Raw genomic sequence first — 20972 nt, forward strand, 5'->3', positions numbered from 1 at the left:
CTGGTGATCCAACATTTGAGCCACAGCTCTACTCTGCTTTTTGGGTGTTTAAATGGAAATAGAGTCATGGAAATTTATGCCAAGGCTGGCTTTGAACCACAGTCTTTAGATCTAAGCTTTCTGAAAAGCTCAGATTACAGGCATGATCCATGAAGCACCAGCTAAATCCAATAGAAAACACACAGACTTAAATTGTACAAGAATTGTCCATGTTTTATCCTAGTGGAGGACTTACAAAATTAAATTATGATCCAATAATAAAATGTATCTAGTTAAAAAAGTATGTGAATTTCAATGAAACAGGCATTAAAATTTACATCTTCTATCTGTGTGTACCTTAATATTATACCTAACTTCTATTTAGATTGCTAAGGTATCTTTATCCTCGTAAAATTTTTACATCTTTAGGAATATTATTTACTAATTTTTTTTAAGGTCGTGGGGCTTGAACTCTGAGCTTGGACGCTATTCTTCAGCTCAAGGCGAGCGTTCTACAGCTTGAGCCACACCACCACTTCTGGTTTTCTAGTGGTTTATTGGAGATAAGAGTCTCACAAACTTTCCTGCCTGGGCTGGCTTTGAACCACAATCCTCAGATCTCAGCCTCCCGCATAGCTAGGACTACAGGCATGAGCCACTGGCACTCAGCTACTAAATATTTTATAACTTTTTAAAGAGATTTCTAAAGTAGTAAGTATGAAAGGAGTGAAAGTTGATGTTGTACCCAAAGAAATAGAAATGTTGGAGGGAGGAGGTGTAAGTGGCATATACAGGGTCACAGAGCTAAAGAACCAGATCTCAAGCTCTAAGCTTGGAACATTATTAACTCATGTCTTAATCCTGTAAGTCATGGTCTCTGCCTCTCTGAGCAATGATAATTTAAACTGCACCGAAAGGGCTATAATTCAGGGAGGTTATTCATGTGTTCTTACTTCAAAGGCAAGGGACTAAGGGAAAATAATGTTTTTGAAATTGAAATATATCACACTTCAGGTCTTCCTATCATTGACCAATCCTTTTCAAGCTCTTACTTTTCTGGTGTTGGTGATTTCAGCTGGAGAAATCCAAGACAGTCTGTTATAAAGGAGAATGTGTTTTTATACCTGGAATAATTCATTGTTATAATTTTAAGTGTAGGCAAAATTAGCTAATAGTTTGACTTTAAAACAAGACTTTCAAAAACAAAATATACTATATATACAAAAATATACTATAGCCAACCAAAGCAACAGCAATGCACATTTATTTGGTTTTTAAATATTTGTGATAACATTAAGTACTACTATATGTCAAGTACATGCTTCCAGATTTTACAGATACTATTTTACTTTACCTTCATATTCATCTAAAGAAAATATTTTAGTTCCTTTTTTATTTATGGAGGTGACAAAGAATGAAGAGATAATTTGATTTATACTGGACATAAAAGCTCAGAAATCAAAATGCTTATAGAAGGTATTAGTCTTTATCTACTAATTTTTTAATTATTCCCTATTTCTTCCCAATATTCAAAGAAAAAATGGCATATTTTTTATATAAAGACAAGAGAGAAGTTACTCTATATAGATTTAATCATAATATATGTGATATTTTATACAAGTTTTTGCATATCAAAATGACAAATTAAAGTTGGGACATGAACATATCTATATAAACACATGTATGTGTGTATGTGTGTGTGTATGACTCATATACACATTACCATGTTGGTCCTTTTGTGAAAAAGTAGCCAAGCACTGCTTGAAGAGTATTGTAGCTCCTAGTATTTATGACCTACAAGACAATTTGTCCTCATTAGGAAACTGGCCCCTACCTGTCCTCCTTAGAGCTGGACTTTTGAAGAATGCAGATAACTAAGTGTATGGTCCCTTGTGATCAGGAGCAACTTATTTTAGTACTTTATACTAAATAATTAATGGATTGGCCTAACAGTGCTCCAGAGTCTAGTCATATAATTTTATTATTTTATTTATATTCCATATAACTTCAACTACTTTATCATTCAATTTTTCCTAGGTAACACTGAGTTAGGAAAAGACTTATAAACTAATGAAATAAACAACAAATATCTATGTTTTGAAAGGGGCCATAAGTATATCTACTGCAGCACACAAATAACTTGGTTCACATTGACCTTGTTCTAAAGTCCGGGTAAACAACACCTTTCAAATGGAAAATTGCAGAGGAGAAAGAGACATAAAATACATTCTACTGGATAAGTAAGTCCAATAGTCACTTCTAACTTCATTGAGGTGGAAGAATATAATCCTCTTGCAAGAAAGACTTCAATTCTAGTATATTCTGCCTTATTTACATAGAACAAGTCTCACTTCTTAAGAAGGAAAATGTTCCCTCGGGCCCATTAGAAGCAAACACAAATTGTTCATAAGTACTCTTATATTGGTAGTTGGAATATTCCAGATTTAGGTTATTATTCATTAAAAAAAATTCCTTCTAGTTTTGGTGATAGTTTTGTTGTACAGTTGTGCTTTCATAGACTCTCATTTCCTCCGATTACCCAAGTTGTAGGCCATAGCATCAATGACTACATCTTCCTGAGAGGAAGAAATTGGTGTACATGGCTGCTCACAAAGAAGAAAGGGAGTTACCCGTTTTGAGATCATTTCCCCCTTCTACCACTACATTTCCATTTCAGTGCCAACTTCAGAAATCTGTGGGTTTATTTTCATGGCAGGAGGCTGAGGTATTTGCTGGGAAAGCATCAAAGAGAGACTTATTCTGCCACAGATTTATCAAGGGTAAACTTTGTTATTCACTCAAAAGTTTTTTTGAACTTTCATCTGCTCTCTGGGAACAGAGGCTCTCTCTGAACCAAGTTAATCTTCAGTGGAATATTATACCACTATTTAAATGGGACACTAGCCAAACCTAATTGGTCTGTGGCAAACAAATGGCAAAGTTGGATGAAGACAACCGGGATGTTCCTTGTTTGTAAGGGAGACTGTTTTCAAATAGCAACTGGAGTATATGGTTCAATTGCATCATACACAGAAGCCCGTGCCAGCATGTTGCATAAGGGAAAAGGAGCCAACTTTCAAGAGATTGTTCCAATGGCTGGATTCCATCCCCCGGTACACAGCTCAGCTAGCTTGCTCTCAGCACCAGCCTGATGTTTGCACAGAACTTTACACTTGCTTCTCACTTGGATAGTATTTTTAAATCTCAAAACACTTCCAAAATATTGTTTCAGCTTTAGAAAGGAACATATTCATAGTAAACACAAATTTGCTCATTACTACTCTGGATAATAGGGTCAAGTCAAGAAGGCTGTACCCCTCCCCACCCCACGTGGAAGGTTCATTCGTGAAAGCAGGTCTAAGACTTCAGCTGCAGCCAGTTAGATCACAAAAGACTTCAAGAACTCCCACTTATTCTAGGTCTGCTAGCCACACTGGGGCTAGTAGGGAAAGGTCAGATGCTTTTAATTGATGCTGTGCTTGTTTTTGAAATTATTTATAGACCATCATGTCTAAGGTTAAAAGTTTCTGCTTTGCTGATATTTAAATGTAACATGGCAAAATTCATCATTTGGTATTTTGTTTAAATCCCCTATACTAGAAAAATATTTTTTGCTGAAAATGATTTCAGTATAAGAGATGGGAAAAAACAAAATAACAGTGAGAAAAAAAAAAACACCTCTAACCCTAAGACAAAAATGTAAATTGATGCTAAGGCTCAGAAAACTTATAGCTGGATAACTTGGAATATAATTAGAATATTAAGAGAAAAAAAAGAACGTTAAATCTCCAAGAGGAAGTTAGACTCAGTGATTCACATCTGTAATCCCAGCATGTGGAATGATGAAGCAGGAGCTTTGTGAGTTCAAGGTTAATGTACATTGCAGGGTGAGACTTTGCCTCCAGAAAAATATGACAAAACAGAAACATCCAGAGGCAGCAGAAAAAAGTAAGAAACCATGAAGTTTTGTCAACTTTATGTTCCCTAATTTCATTCATCAGGATTAAGCACAAGGCCCTACCCATGATAGGTGAAATTGAAATATTATTTCTAAAAAGGAATGATTGCTAAAGATGCTAAGCAATGGAAGAGAGAACACATGTTTTCAATTGAGACACTGTTCTTTAAAAGGGTGGGATTTCAATGAATAAGAGAGTTTTGAAAAACTGGTATCATGAAAAAAGAGAAGCATCTAGATGGAAAACTAGAATTTGTAAATGTTCAGGGGATTAACAGGTTCATATATCTTGAGTTAGCTGGAGTTCAAAGCCAAATCTCCCATGCTTGATCAATATTTTCCCTAATGCTAATGGACATCAGTAGAGCCTGGTACTGCAAGAATAGGCCAAGCCCTGTGAGGATTTTAAAGAGTAATGACTGCAGGGGAAAATTTGTCCTACCTAAAAATCCTAGGTAGCACCGAATTCAAGAGAGTCAAAGTTCCCTCTTGATGGAGCAGTAGAACCAAGCTTATAAGAATGAGTCAAACCAAGGAGGATCTGGATGTGGTAAGTTCCAGGGGGCTACTGAGTTCTAATAAATCAATTAACTTAAGGTTGTGGCCTCATTGTTGAATAGAAGTGGCAGTGAGGAAATATTGTTACATAGCAGCCTTGACATTCAAAATGTGTATTGTACTCTTGCATGTGTGCTTTGAGGCTTGATCTCTTCCCATGTAATGTCCCATAATTTCTTTAAAGATTTTGTGGCTATAGGAAAAACAATCTCAGGCCATAATGAAAAATAATGAGCCCATTGGAATGCTTCCATTCCAATGATTTAAAAAAAAAAGAAATACTTTAATTCACGCTTTGGAGAATCCATGACTATAAGTTAATCGTGCCAGAGGAAAACTAAGTTATAAACATAGTTATACCTAAGATTCTCTTTATCTAACAAAATATAACAAAAATATAATAATGATTTATTTCACTGCACATTTGATTTTAGAAGCAAGAAATGCAGCAAGAAGCTAGGAGTCTAAACACCCAAAAGTATGTGCTGGAGAAACCCGGCATTGGGGAAGAAGTTAGGGTATTGAATCTAGCTTTGACTCTCTGGGTGGCAGAGAAACCTGCTCTTGTGTCTCTTGAGCAAATTGGGAGCATACAATTGTGTATCTCTTGATTCATGTACTTGAGAAGACATTTCCTAGTTACTAAGTTTAATATGTTTGATCTTGGAGGGTAGCAGTAGCATACAAGGTTTGGATGAACAGTTCTCTGCAGTTATTTGGGAAACAATACACATCTTGGCCACTCCCAACGAACTTCCAGTTCTAGCAGTTGGTGACACTTGAAATCTTCATGTTTAACAAGCACCACAAGTGATTCTGATGCAAGTGTTTTGATGATCAAAAGGGTAAAACTTTCAGATGATGTTGGAAGCCAGGCCAGATCACTAACAGAAACAGGTAGATAGGAGTATAGAGTCAATCAAAGACATCAAGTAGAAGAAATATAGTACCTAAGGTTAGTAGTAGTCTTACTAGGGGCTAGCTTTGGCTCATTTTGGTTGGATTTGCCAGGGTAAACACACCAGAAATACTGGTTATACTTACAGAGGAGGGACAAAACTGGGCCACACATAGATACTTAAAAATAATGAGTTATCTACTGCTCGGATCCTAATTTAATTTATCCTAGGCATGGGAATTTCTAGCTGATTTTCATGTGTTATCAAACTCTAAGTTAGAATCAGGGGTAGCACAGAGCCTCAACTAAATGCATAGAATTCATTCTTCTCCTAAGAAAGAACCAGCAGTTCTCAAGCTTTAACAAAAACACAGTTCCAGGATCTTGTTAAAATTGAGACTCTTTTTCAGCAGGAATGGGGCAGAGCCTGAAATTCTACATTGTCCTTAGCACCTATGGCTGCAGAAGCCACTGGCCTATGCAATACACTTTAAATAAGAAGGGTCTGGAATGTCAGTCAGTGGGCTTAGTACTAATGAGAACTTGTTTGAATCATCCTTCTTGGGGAGACTCTGTGATTGAATAAGCTCCATGGGTGGTTCTGATTCATGTTCAAAATTGAGAAGCTCTTCTCTGTACCTTAACATTGCCACCTGTCACTATTTAATCTGGCTAAGCTGGGTTGTGAATACTTCTTTATCTTGATCAAACTTTCCCCATGCTAGGACTTCACAAAGAAAGTTTGTAGTTCTCTTTTTCATCCTGATAACTAAAGGGTCCTATTCTCATCTGACTCCTGAATGACAATGAATCTAACATTATTCATTTTTTAAGCAAGGAACCACAGACTACATAAAATGAAGGAGCTAGACACACTCATCAGGGTCCTTTCTGCTTTTGACAGTTTAATTACACCATTTTAACTAAAGAAGCTTTGATGATGTGTGTGTGTGTGTGTGTGTGTGTGTGTGTGTGTGTGTGTGTGTGTGTGTGATTGGATTCCATCCAACCTATGCCATACTCTATTTCCATTGTTGCCCTTCCTTCTTTTTATACCTTTCCTGGGGCTTGAACTCAGGACTGGGCACTGTCCCTGATTCATTTTGATCAAAGGTAGGGCTCTACAACTTGAGCCACAGCTGCACTTCCAGCTTTTTTGGTAGCTACTTGGAGTAAGAATCTCTCAAACTTTCTTGACCAGGCTAGATTTAATCCTCAGATCTCAGACTCCTGAGTAGTTAGGATAACAGGCATGAGCCATTGGCAACTGGCTCCCCACATGCTTTTTAAAGAAAGATTAGAGAGGAAAAAGCAGAAGCAAGCCTCAAATGCTGAGAAGACATCACTCATTTCTTGCAATGTTAGATACCATACACAATGTTGTCCCTACTCAAAATGCATGAACATAAAAAGATAAAGGCTTTCAGGAATCCTGGATTCCCTATGCAGTCCTGGCCTTGACTGGCAGGAAACACATTGATTCTCAGAGGAATAGCATTGAGGAGTTCCTGAGACACTTTCTTTCCAACTCCAAGTCTTTCATGCACAGTAATGAAATTCTGGAGCATTAAATCCTGAGTGTCGTGAATGTACACAGACCAATAAGAGAGGCCAAAGATTGCCTCATTGAGAGTACTGAAACCTTCATATCATGAGAAATGCTGTTCATTGGCAAATAAGATGCTTGGCTACACTGTTTGGGATTTTTATTTGTCCATTAATGGTCTGGATAATTCTTTGTTAGGAGGAGGAGTCAGCCCCATGCACTGTATCAAATTTAATAGCATCCCTGTACTCTACCCACGAGATGCTCTGGGATTTCCTTAAGTGTGGCAATCAAACATATCTCCTGAGATTTCCAAATGTCTCTTTGGAAAAAAGATTAAGCCCATTTGATAGTCACGGCCCTTGATATAAGTAACAGTAATCTGAAAACATGACCTAACACACCACTTCTCGAATAATAATTATGAAAATAAGAATGGCCAATAGACACATGAAGAAATGCTCAGCCTCTCTAGCCATAAAAGAAATGCAAATCAGAACAACATTGAGATTCCCAGTTAGAATGGCTATAATAAAGAACTCTAATAACAACAAATGCTGGAGGGGATGTGGACAGAAGGAATTCTGCATTTTTGTGGGAGTGTAAACTTGTTCAACCACTTTGGAAAGTACTATAGAGGTTCCTCAAAAGACTCCACATAGAGCTCCCTTATGACCCAGCAATCCCACTTTGGGGCATTTACCCAAATGATCACAAACAAGACCATACTAAAGCTCTCAGCACAACTATGTTGATTGCAGCATTATTTACTAGCTAAGATATGGAACCAACCAAGGTGCCCCTCAGTAGATGAATGGATCGAGAAAATGTGATATATATCTATATCTATCTATCTATCTATCTATCTATCTATCTATCTATCTATCTATCTATCTATATATGAATTCTATGTCTCCATTAGAAAGAATGACATCACCCCATTTGTTATGAAATGGAGAGACTTGGAAAAAATAATATTAAGTGAAGTAAGCCAGGCCCAAAGAAACTATAGGTCCCATGGTTTCCCTTATTTCCAATAACTAGTATATATCTAGGACAAGCAGAAAAGGTCAGATAAGATTATGTTAAGTGAAATGAACCCCAAGATAGGGACACAACTGTTTTTTATTTCTTTCTTGCCATTGTTTCTAATGTATTTATAAGGTACCATGTGATGTTTTTATTGATTTGTATGTCCCTCCCCCACGGTATAACCCCTGTTTCATTGTATTTGATGTTGGTATCATTTGGGGAGGGGAAGGGGAAAAAAATGTTTAAATAGAGATACAGGTTGACCCATTTCAACAATGGAAGGTATAAGACACTATGTAGAAAAACGAACTTTACAATTTAGATGTGGGAGGGGGAGTGTAGTTGAGGAGGTGGGAGGGAAGGGCTGGTAGAGGAAACAAAGGAGGAGGCAACAATGCTTGATATGAAATGTACTGTAACCCCTATGTACAGTATTTTCACAATAAAAAGCTTATTAATAAAATTTAAAACAGGAATTACTGAGATATGAGTTCCAAGTATTCCAAAGAATATAAACAAATGGCCAGAAAACATATAATAAAGATGTTTAATATGATCACTCTTTAGGTATATGCAAATATAAACCAAATGTGATATAAACTCACATACTAATGAATAACATAAAAATGCACAAGATAAAACCTATTAGCATAGAAGGGTTGAAACTGGAACCCTTATTTTCTGCTGTGCTGATTATTAGCTAGTATATCAACTTTAGAAAAAGACTTTGGGAGATTTTCAAACCTAAAGGTATCATATGATTTAATGATCACTTACCCAAGAGTATTGAAAACATTTATCCATAAAAACCTGTGAAAATACTCACATCAGTACTATTCACATTAGCCAAAACATCAAAATACTATTAATGTCCACTAACAATATAATGTATCCATACAGTTATATATTTATCAAAAAAAAAAGATTTAAGAGCTGATCACCTGTGGCTCATGCCTGTTCTGTAATTTTAGTTCCTCAGGAGGCTGATATCTAAGGATTAAGGAGCCCAACATGGGCTCCCTGAGTTAAGCCCTAAAATAAGCAGTAAAAAGGGGGAAAAAGAGTTTAATCATGGTTCATGCTGCAAAATGGATGAATCATTAAAACGATGCTATATGAAATAAGCCAACACAAAAGACTCATATATTGTACAGTTTTGTTTACATAAAAAGCCAGAACAAGTATGTCCATTAAAAAAGAAGTAGTTTTTGGTTTCAGAAGCTAAGAAAATGTAAAATGGCGTATGACTCTGAATGGGTACATGATTTTTATATTTAAATGTATGAATCGTATAATATTTGTGAATTATATTTTAAATCTGTTAATGGAAAAAATAGTTTCATATGATCATGTAAAAGAACTCCAGGAAAAAGTAACAAGAGTTTTTCTTTCTCTTTGCTGCTGTTTTTGATTTTTTGTACCTTTTCTCTTGTTTGTAAGCATATCTGGTTTGGGGAGAGCAAGGGATCCACAGAAAAGATGGGACAAAAGATAAACACATGTAGCAGCGATACTAGACACTGTTGAAAATGAACTATATAACTTGTGGGTTGGGACAGGAGGGAAAAACTGGGAGAAACCAAGGGAAGGAATGATGTTGTTCAAAAAGAAATGTATTCCTTACCTGATATATGTAACTGTAACCTCTCGTTTCATCACCTTTACAATAACTATATATACATATATATACATATATATATAGAGAGAGAGAGAGAGAGAGAGAGAGACAGAGAGACAGAGAGACAGAGAGACAGAGAGACAGAGAGAGAGAGAGGGAAAGTAATAGTTGAGGATCTTGCCAAAATGCAGAATCTGTTTAGTTAAGGCTGGGGTGGTATCTCATTTTTTTTTCTTTTAATGGGAAACACATTTTGGAAAGAAAAACTCTAGAGGTAGAATTCTTTTATGTATCACAGGAAAAGCTGCTTCAAAATCACCAGAGAGCTTTTTAGAAATGCAAATTCTGAGGCTCTACCAGAGACCTAATAAATTCTAAAAGTAGGGGCCAGCAATATCTCAACATGCTCTCTAGGCTATTTAGATAATTTAGATATACACTAATGCATGAGGACTAAAGAAGAAGTCTCTGGATTGGTGTTCTTCCCCTATTTGGAGAAAAAAATAATTTGGTGTTCACACATACAAAAATCAGAATATTATTTAAATCATTTAGTTTAATACAAGCCATATTACTTTGAAGAAATAAATCTATACAGGGGAGAGTATTTTACGTAAAGATAATTGTATTTATAGCCAGGGACTGGTGGCTCAAACCTGTAATCCTAGCTACTCAGGAGGCTGAGATCTGAGGATCACAGTTCAAAGCTAGCAGGGGCAGGAAAGTACATGAGACTCATCTCCAATAAACCACCAGTAAACAAGAAGTGGCACTGTGGCTCACGTGGTAGAGCACTAGCTTTGAGCTGAAGAGCCGAGGGACAGCTCCCAGGACCAGAGTTCAAGCCCCATGACATCACAAAAATTAAATAAAATTATATATATTTGTATTCCTGCACTTTGGAGGCAATAGATTGGCCCCAGGATTATTTGTTTATTATGCTTTATGGTATTTTATGAGTTAAAAACAAACACAACAACAACAACAACCCATCTTACTTAGATGGCCTCTTTTTATATATTCATATATATGTTGTAATAAAATGAACATAATATCCAATTAAAATTTCCCATTTAGAATGAAGAAAGAAAAGAAAATGAATAGAGAAGGAATGCAGAAAGAGAGGAAAAAGGGAAGTTTTGGAGAGTAGTTAAGCTACTGGGATAAGTTCTCTCTCTGGCAAGTATTTCCAGGTTTGGAACAAATGTGTTGGGAGTCTCATTTCTTGGCTATCTCATCTCATCTCTTTTTGTGTGGTGAGGCAGTATTTGATTGCTCCTTTTGTGAGAAGGAAGGAGGATCACTGTTATTTTCATTATAAAAAAGAAAAAAAATGTTGTATATTGCTTTTTCTTCTATTTTCTATTGGGAGGTTCAAACTGTAATCTGAAGGTTGAGTTCTTAGGAATTCTTTTCTAAAGAGCTTAATAAACCTGAGAACTCCCCCATACACCTAAGAACCCTCAGTATAAGTGAGACATACACTTCATTAAGTCATCTTGAGCTCTTTATTTGTTAAAGAGCTATTTCCTGGTCTGAAGAGTTGGTGTGCTTCCCTGAATATGTAATCTCTTGATAGAATAAAGCTTTATCCTTGGAAAAACTTTGGTCCCTGTGTTGATTATTGACTGAAAGCCCCATGAATTATGTTGAAATCCATAAAGTACAGCCAACTGTTCCTGTCACCAGACTTCATGCCTTGTCTATCCTTCCTATTCTCAATGCTCTTTCACAGAGCCTCAATGGGACTCGTATTTTCCACTTCATCAAATACAAATTGCATAATTCATTCCAATGATTTTTATAGATTATGGTTAGGAATGGTTGAGTGCCAAACAATGTCCTTCTTGGAATAATTTTATAGGAAATATTCTGATGAGGGAACTTTGTATTTTTTTTTCTTTAAGTATTCACACCTCTGAAGAATAGACCTATTCACTGCCTAAACAATGCGCCTGGTCCTATGATTTAAACATCAGTAGTTGGGTAAATGCCCAAAAGTGGGATTGCAAGGTTGTAGGGAAGCTCTCTGTTTAGTCCTTTGAGGAATCTCCATACTACTTTCCAGAGTGGTTGAACAAGTTTACATTCCCACCAACAGTGTTACCCAAATGACCACAAACCCACCTGCAGTAAAGCCACCAGCACAACCACGTTCACTGAACCATTATTTACCATTGCTAAGATATGGAATCAATCTAGGTTGCCATCAGTGGATGAATGGATCAAGAAATGGAATTCTATACTTCCATTAGAAAGAATTGCATTACTCCATTCATAAGGAAATGTAAAGACTTGGAAAAATTATATTAAGAGAAGTAAGTCAGACTCAAATAAACATAGGCAGCATGGTTTCCCATATTTGTAATAACTATAATGTGTACCAATCTACAAGTTAATCTAATGGATAGTAAAACACAAATAATTACTCTTTGGCATGATTAATTAAACATTAGTCTAAGCATTTGCACACTGAGAAGAAGGAAGGATATTCTTAGGAGAGGATCACAATGGCTCAATATAGCTACTTGCATCTGATCATACAAAATGATGCTTATCTAAGTGAACTCCAAAATATGGAAACAAGATATTTTTGTATTATACTATTTGCAGTCATTCTTATTTTCCTTTCTTTTTTTCCTTTGGTTTATTCCCTTTTGTCACTGTTTTTGATTCCAGTACCCTTTGCTTTGTATATAAATTTATCTGATTTGGGGAGGTGAAGGGGAATCATAGAAAGAGTTAGACAAAGGGTAAACCAATTCTGCAGTGATATTCACTAGACATATGTTGGAAATGAAATTTACAACTTGAGGGGTAGGGCAGCCAGGGGTAGGAAAGTGGGAGAAAATAAGGGAAGGGGTGACACTGTTCAAAAAGAAATGTACTCATTACCTTATATAACTTTAACCTCTCTGTACTTCACCTTTACAATAAAATTTAAATTAAAAATTAAATAAATAAACATTGTCTGACATTGGTCCTCTTGAAGATTGGTCCTCTTGAGGACTATAGGTTACATACTATATTTTTTCTTCTGAAATTATGTTAAATTGAACTCTTCCAATTAAGGTATGATAAGTTATATATCTAAATGTATTTTTACTATTTCATTCTTGTGTTTTCATGACTACCACTACCACTTTTTCTGGATGCATTCAGTGACCTCCTACAAGATCCATCTGATATGCCTCCCATTTAGTCTACTCTCCAAACTATCAGTGATATTTTTAAAAGATGATCAAGTAGATCTTCCTAGTTAAACCTATTTCATAGTTTCCTATCCTACTTGAAATAACATCCATATGCCACAGCACCTAAGTTTAAACTGTCCTTCTTTCTGTTCCCCTAACTATTCAAGCTTTATGTTCTCAATCTTCACCTTCATTATGAAAATTCCAAAAGATAACATTTCATTAATAGTCACAGACTTCTTAGGGGACTGAGGCTAAATTTGTCTCTTTATGGAGATAATTAACTAACTGGCCGTTAGTTCTTACTCTACCACAGCACACTAATTTTTAATCTCCTTTTATTACACTCTGTGATTGTATTTATTTCTTATTATTTATTTTCTGAACATGAATGCCTGATCTAGGAAGAAATAACTGTATTTATGTATTTTATTATATTATGTAATGATTAGTAAGAAGAGCTACCATAAGTTCTCCAAATATGAATTTAGCCAGGTTCTGGTGGCTCACACCTGTAATCTTACCTACTCAGGTGACTAGATCTGTGGATCACTGTTTAAAGCCAGCCAAGGCAAGCAAGTCTGTGAGACTTTTACCTCCAATAAAACTACTCAGAAAAAGCTGGACATGGCACTGTGGCACAAGTGATAGAGCACTAGCCTTGAGCATAAAGAAGTTCAGAGAGAGCACCCAAACCCTGAGTTCATGCTCAAGGACTGGCACCAAAAAATAAATGAAGAATGAAAGAAGAATTTAATTGTAATACAATATACTTTTGTTCTGCATAAACTCTTAATAGTAAGAGTTGGTCAAATATTGTTAATCATCTCAAGGTGCATACAGTACAACTCAGCATTCAATATCATGCTAAGTTAATGAATTGAACTTTCAGTGAAGTTGTCTTACAGTAACATGGAGGATGTACAACACTCACTATCTCTTTGTTTCCTTTGTTCTTATTTCTTCCCTACTTTTTTGAAAATTGATATAAATAAATGGGTTCTGTTATAAAATAGTTTACAATCCAATTATGAACCCCCCCATCTAACTCATTTGTTTTCTTGCCTTTAGTTTACCTGAATTAAGTATTACTACAAAATATTTTAAGAAATGATTGAGAAGGGTTGAGGATTTAGCTACTCCTAGAGGATTTATGTTGCATGTGCAAAGCCCTGGGTTCAATTTCAAAAAGGAAGAAGGAGGTCACTTTAACAGCCTGATCATTAGATGTAGTCTTCAAACATAATAGTATCTCTAGTGCCTGTTTAGTTTCAAAATGAACATCATTTTTAGGTCAAGCAGAGCCAGCTTCTGTGGTAAGACAACAAGCCCTCTTGAACTCTGATTGATTACTACCTATTTTAGGGAGCATTTTGTTTTAAAACAGAGCAGTGATGACTCCTGATAGGGACTTGTCTTCCAGCTATGGCTCTTGGTCCTTCTACTTAATGACTTACCTCATCCCATCCACATTATATTGTTGAGCAGGATAAATTAAGGAAAATGAGGTCTGATGATGGTAACTGAGAAGTACTGTCTTTCACCTTAAGGTACCTTATATCAAGAATTGGCTTGGCCAAATGCATTCCTTCCTGAGAAATGTGTTCTTCACCTCAATAATTAATATCTGTTTGTGGGGAGGATGTATGCCTTCCTGAGAGAAATGCCCCCCAACCCCCACACAAATTAAAAGGTGGACCCAAAATAACCAAAATGGTAGATAATAGCCAGGAACCTAGAAAGGGTAACAACACCAAGAGTAATTATGAGAAAAAAATAACATCTATCTATATAACTTTAAGTCAGATCCCCTGTCTTTATAATATAAATACTCCTGATATCAACACCTGTGTTTCTTTCCCTTTGAGAGGGTTCCTCGGTCCTTCAGCTTCTCTGACTGCCTTTTTCTTTGTGTCTGCTTGCCTACTTGCTTGCTTAATAAAGCCCTGACTTGTCCAGAAATTCTTATTTTGTGATCAGAGTAAAGAATACTAAGTGAAGGGTCCCTAATTTTGGAGGAATAATTCATAAACCCTCATCTGCATCCAGCAACACTGTGATTATCCTTAACTCTTGCACTAATCATTTTTCATTTGGGAGGATGACGGTGTTAGAAGGAAAAGCTCATCTTTTTTGGTGTAACTCACAATTTTTCATAAGAAACTAGCTCATACAATAATAAGGGTTCTGAAATCCCATGGTCTGCCCATGTAAGCTGAAGACCCAGGAAAGCCAGTGATAAATTTCCTGTCCAAGCCCAAGGGTAAGAGAAACTAAAGAGCAAAGTATCAGGGCTCAGGAACCTCAAGATGGAAGAGAGAATGTGAAGTGAGGCTCTCATTCCCCAGGTCTTCAGAAATCAATGTGATAATCAGGGAGGTGGCTCTTTCCCCAGATAAACTTTCCATTGAGACCATACCACCAGTTGAAATATTGATTGCAGCCTTGTGGGAGGACCTAAAACAGAGGACCCAGAAAAGCTATGCTTAGATTCATGACCCATAAAATATATGTAAATAAATGAGTACTATTAAACAGTGGTAAATGTGGGGGTCAAATTATCCTACACAACTGATAATTGGTATTTATGCATAATGTATTTGACTTTTCTCCAAGGAAATAAAAGATAATAGTGTTCTATGGAACATTTTAAAACACAGTCATATAACCACAGAGAAAATGAATATGTATATGATAGCAATATAGGCAATTTAATAAAGAGCCCAGCATACTGGCATATATCTGTAATTTCAGCACAGAGAAGGCGAAGTGAAATAGGAGGATCATGAATTTGAAGTCAACTTGAGAAAAAAAAACGGTGATGAGGTAAAATCTAGTGAGGATATTCAGGATAATTGTTAGCAGAAACAAGAACAAAAGTAATCTTGAAGTTTTCTCTTTCCTCTGGTCATCACTAAATACCAATTGGTTCTTTGCAACTGCTATTTATTTTCCTTACTGTTTCTTCCTGTTCTCTCTGCCCTGTATCTCTACTCCATCCCCTATCTTATAAATTCTCTGGTGGTTTCTGAGCAGTCTTTCTGCTCTAAATAGACCTAGTGATTTTTGTTACTCTGGAAATCCACAATTGAATATGGGCCAATGATGAGGTTATGTGAACATCGGCATTTGGTATAAATGAGATTGAAAGGAATTTCAATGTTTCTCAATGGACTAAAAAATAGAACCAGGTTACAATATATATGTTCATGATCAAAATTCTGTTAGTCTTTTATTTGCTTACTTCTTTGACACTTGTGTTAGTTTTGTTGTTGTTGTTGTTATTGCTTTTCTTGTTTTTGTTTTGTTTTCCCCCAAAAGGTCTGTTGGACAGTAGGGATTTAACACAAATCCTGAAATAAAGGTCAAATCATTTTGACTTACAATGGACACAGAGACTTTACCAAAAAAATTTGGCTTTTCAAAGACTTTTTAAAGATGTAGAGAAGTAAAAACCAAAAAAACACAAAACTAATTTTGTAGAATTCTGATGTCCACTGTGGTACTGATTTCTTACATGGCCTGGGGCCAAATGTTGGGCGTTCCCGGATTCTTCTCCTTCTTGTTTGTGAGAGGGAGATGAGAACTCTGAGGCTCAAGGATTGGTGGGAATTAAATAATAAGCTGAAGCCCTTTAAAAAGGTGAAGTGATCATTGTTTCTCTTTAGAAATCAGGTGTTAAACAATTTTCAATTTAAGTGAAAATTAACTTCAAATGGCATATATGAGCTTAGCCCTAATCACCTGTTGATTAGTGGTTCTTAAATATCAATTCATGGGAAACCATGGGACCTATATTTCTTTGGACCTGGCTTACTTCACTTTAATATGATTTATCCAAGTCTTTCCATTTCCTAACAAATGGGTCAATGTCATTCTTCCTGATGAAAGTATAGAATTCCATTGTGTGTGTGTGTGTGTGTGTATATACATATATACATACATATACATGTACATATTTTCTTGATCTATTCATCTACTTAGGGGCATCTGGGTTGGTTCCATATCTTAGCTATAGTGAATAATGCTGCAACCAACATAGTTGTGCTGGTAGCTTTAGTATGGCCTTGTTTGTGATCATTTGGGTAAATGCCCAGAAGTGGGATTGCTGTGTCATAGAGCTCTATGTGTAGTCTTTTGTGGAATCTCCATACTTCTTTTCAGAGTGGCTGAACAAGTTTACACTCCCACTAACAATGCAGTAAGGTTCCCTTTTGATCACATCCACTCCACCATCTGTTGTTATTAGAGTTGATTAGAGCCATTCTAACTGGTGTGAGGTGGAATCTCAATGTTGTTTTGATTTGCATTTCTTTTATGGCCAGAGGTTAATCTTATCAGATAAACAGAAAGCCTCAAAAACAATATACATATGACCATGTAAGATGATGCTAAGGTCTATTTTTGTGCCAGTACAAAGCTGTTTTGATAAAGGATTCAAGTGGTTTTTCTTTCTTGCAATTGTTTCTAACATATTTATAAGATGATTTCTTTGTCGCTTTGTATGTCCCTTCCCCACTGTATAACCCCTGTTTTCACTGTATTTAATGTTGGTATATTTTGTAAAGGGAAAGGGAAAAAAAAAACCAAATCATTTAAATAGGGATACAGGTGGACCCATTGCAACAATGAGATGTACAAGACATTATGTCAAAAAACGAACTTTACAACCTCGGGGGAAGGGGGATGGGAAGAGATGGTAAGGCAAACAAAGGAGGAGGCAACAATGCTTGATAAGAATGTACTCATTACCTTGCCCATGTAATTGTAACCCCTCTGTACAGTATTTTCACAACCAAAAAAAGATACTAAGCCAAATGAATACCAAGTTATGGACACAAGAGGTCCTTATTTTTTTTTGTTTGTAATGTACTATGTGATTTTTTTGGTTCTTTTGTATATGTTTTTTCCCCTATTGTATATCACCTATTGTCACTATAGTTGATTTTGATACCTTGCATCTTGTATATACATTTGTCTAATTTGGGGAGCAGAAGGGAAATAACAAAACAATGGAATAAGGACACAGGATGACTCATTGCAACAATGATACCCACAAGATACTGTATTGGAAATGAATTTTACAATTTCCAGCAGGGTGTGGGGGATGGAGGGGGGAGAGAGGTGAAGGAAGAAAGGGATAGTGGGAGAATAACAAAGGAGGAGGTAACAATGCTTGACAAGAAATGTCCTCATTACCTTACTCATGTAACTGAAACCCCTCTGTACAGCACCTTTACAATAAAATAAAATAAAATAAATGTCAATCCATGTGTCAAAAGCAGAAAATGTGAATGAGTCAGTAAAAAACTCATGTCCAGACTAGTGATTGAAAAGAAAATATCACCTCCTCTGTAGTCATTTACACAATTCCTGTACTTCCAAACAGAGGGTATAGATAGTTTGATTGAAATGTAATATATTGTCTCCTTTGTGATAGAACCGTGTTTAGCAAAACAGAACATTTACTCAGAAATTTCCAGGAACAACATAAAATAAGAAATCAGCTATGACTTCAATTATCATTTTCTTTTCAGAGAAATGTTTGATTTATAGTGTTGTGAAATTCCTATCCAGCAGGACAAGTAAATTCATGAGTAAATTCCAAAAGATAGACAAAGGGAGGTAAAATTCTATCAGATGTCATTTAAAAAGATGAAACTAGTTAAAATTTGGGGCTCTGAACTAAAATTCAGCTTGAATTCTCAGCTCAGTCAGTCAATTACTTGCAGTGTGTGACTAGTCCAAGAAAATGTGTATTTTTATTTTTATATTTTTGTACCATTAGTTGTCATACCGGAAGCACCTAACATAGTGTAGAGTTGATACATATTTACATACTTTATTAGATTACTAAATTAAGGACTTGAACACATCATAATACTTTTTAGAAAAGAAATGGAAATTTTTGCAACACAGTATGGGTAACCTAGATAACCCTACACTGAAGGTCAGAAAAGGGACAGATGGCTCTCCAAGTGCTTTCTCCAAATATGGAGGGCATGTTTCTAAAGGAAGAAGTTTCTTTTCTACTTAGGAAACACAGTAACAGATGCAGAATTGCTAGTGAAGAAATCATGTGCCCTATTAGAGGACACCACAGTTCCTTTCAAGCCAATTTGCTTGGGGAAGTATAAAAAAAAATCTCTTTTTGTGAAGGAGTGAAATTACTCATTATACTCAACCTCACATAAAGTTTAGCTATTTTTCAAGGCTATCCAGAGCCTTCTGGTTGCCTGTTCCTTTTGATGGTGGAGAATGGGTCCTGTGCCTACAATGCTGATGCAGTACAATGTGCAATCAACTTTAGTTCCCAATGGGATGAAAGCTTTTAGCCTAAGCCAGAGAACAAACTAGATTGAAAGGAACAAATCTCCTGAATAGCAAATCACATGTTTTTATGTTGTGGCTGGTATAAAAAGTTAACTTGGAATTTTGACCAGCTAATGCTGAAGTTTATGCCAGAAGCTGAAATTTGTTCTATACTAAAAATAAACAATACCATTTTTTTGTTATTTACTTTTAAGCCCTTGCCCAATATTCCTGCTAATATGATTATAGCAAACAACATGTACGGTGAATTGCTCTGAGCAATGATTTGCTCAAATGATTTGAGCAATGATACAAAATACAGATTATAGCTTAAATGGTAAGCACTGACATATTCCTATGTTCTGCTTTCTTTTACAAAGAAAAATGTAGAATGACTTGAAGAAAACATTTCTACAAGGAATCAGGAAACCTGGATTTGAGTCCTTAGATTGTCACTATCTAACAGGAAGTGTGTGTGTGTGTGTGTGTGTGTGTGCATGTGTATGTGTGTACATGTGTGTGTGTGTGTCCTGGTACTTAAATTCAGAGGCTGGGGAGCTCTCCCAGAATTTTTGTGCTTAAGGCTAGTGCTCTACTACTTGAGCCACAGCTTTATAGTTGGCTTTTTGGTGCTTAATTGGAGATGAGACCCTTATGAACTTTCCTATCCACGCTACCACAAATTATAGTCCTCAGATCTCAGCCTCCTGAGTAGCTAGTATTACAGATGTGAACCACTAGCACCTGGCTTCGAAGTGGAGACCTTTAGCGATTTCATTTTACATCTTTAAACTTTGTTTTCCTGGTAGTTAAATGAAAAGGCTACAACTATTTAATCTCTGAAGTAAGTAGGTTATCACAAATATTTCCCAGTCATTCTTATAAGCTTTCACTCCCTGAGAGAATACTAGTTATAAAAAAATGTTTTCCAGTAAAGTCTATCTTTGGTCAGACCTAAAACTCAAATCTGAAGCCACAGTCTCAGTCCTCTGTAGGACAATCTGTGGGCGGACAATCAATGCATTTGAGTACAGGTTTGTGGTAAAATAATAGTTTGTAGAAATAGAGTACTTAGGTGCCCACAAAATAACCCAATGGATATCCAACATAGACATATTTTCTTTTTTTAATGAGTTTTATTGTGAAAATCCTGTACAGAGGGGTTACAATTACATGAGCAAGGTAATGAGTACATTTCTTATCAAGCATTGTTGCCTCCTCCTTTGTTTTTCCCCTACAATCCTTTCCCTCCCATCTCTACAACTACACTTCTCCTTCCCTGCCACGTAAATTGTAAAGATTGTTTTTCGACATAGCATCTTGTACATCTCATTGTTGGAATGGGTCAACCTGTATCCCTATTCAAACAATTTGTTTTTATCCCTTCCCATACCCGAATTATACCAACATCAAATACAGTGAAAACAGGGGTTATACCTTGGGAGAGGGACATAAAAAGCACAAAAAAATCACATGGTACCTCATAAATACATTAGAAACAATAGCAAGAAAGAAACCACTGTGTCCTTATTTTGGGGTTCATTTTGCTTAACATCATCTTCTTTTTTAATTGCAAAAATACCGTACAGAGGGGTTACCATTACATGGGCAAGGTAACGAGTACAATTCTTTTTTTGTTTGTTTTTTGTTTTGTTTTGTCAGTCATGGTGCTTGAACACTGGGCTTGAGCACTGTCCATCAGCTCTTCAGCTCAAGGCCAGCGCTCTACCACATGAGCTACAGCGCCACTTCCATGAGTACTTACATTTCTTTTTTCTAAATTTTTTTTATTGTGAAAATACTATACAGAGGTGTTACAATTACATGGGCAAGATAATGAGTACATTTCTTATCAAGCATTGTAGCCTCCTCCTTTG

This window comes from Dipodomys ordii, unplaced genomic scaffold (genome assembly GCF_000151885.1).
Source record: "Dipodomys ordii isolate 6190 unplaced genomic scaffold, Dord_2.0 Scaffold144, whole genome shotgun sequence".
Taxonomy (NCBI): Eukaryota; Metazoa; Chordata; class Mammalia; order Rodentia; family Heteromyidae; genus Dipodomys; species Dipodomys ordii.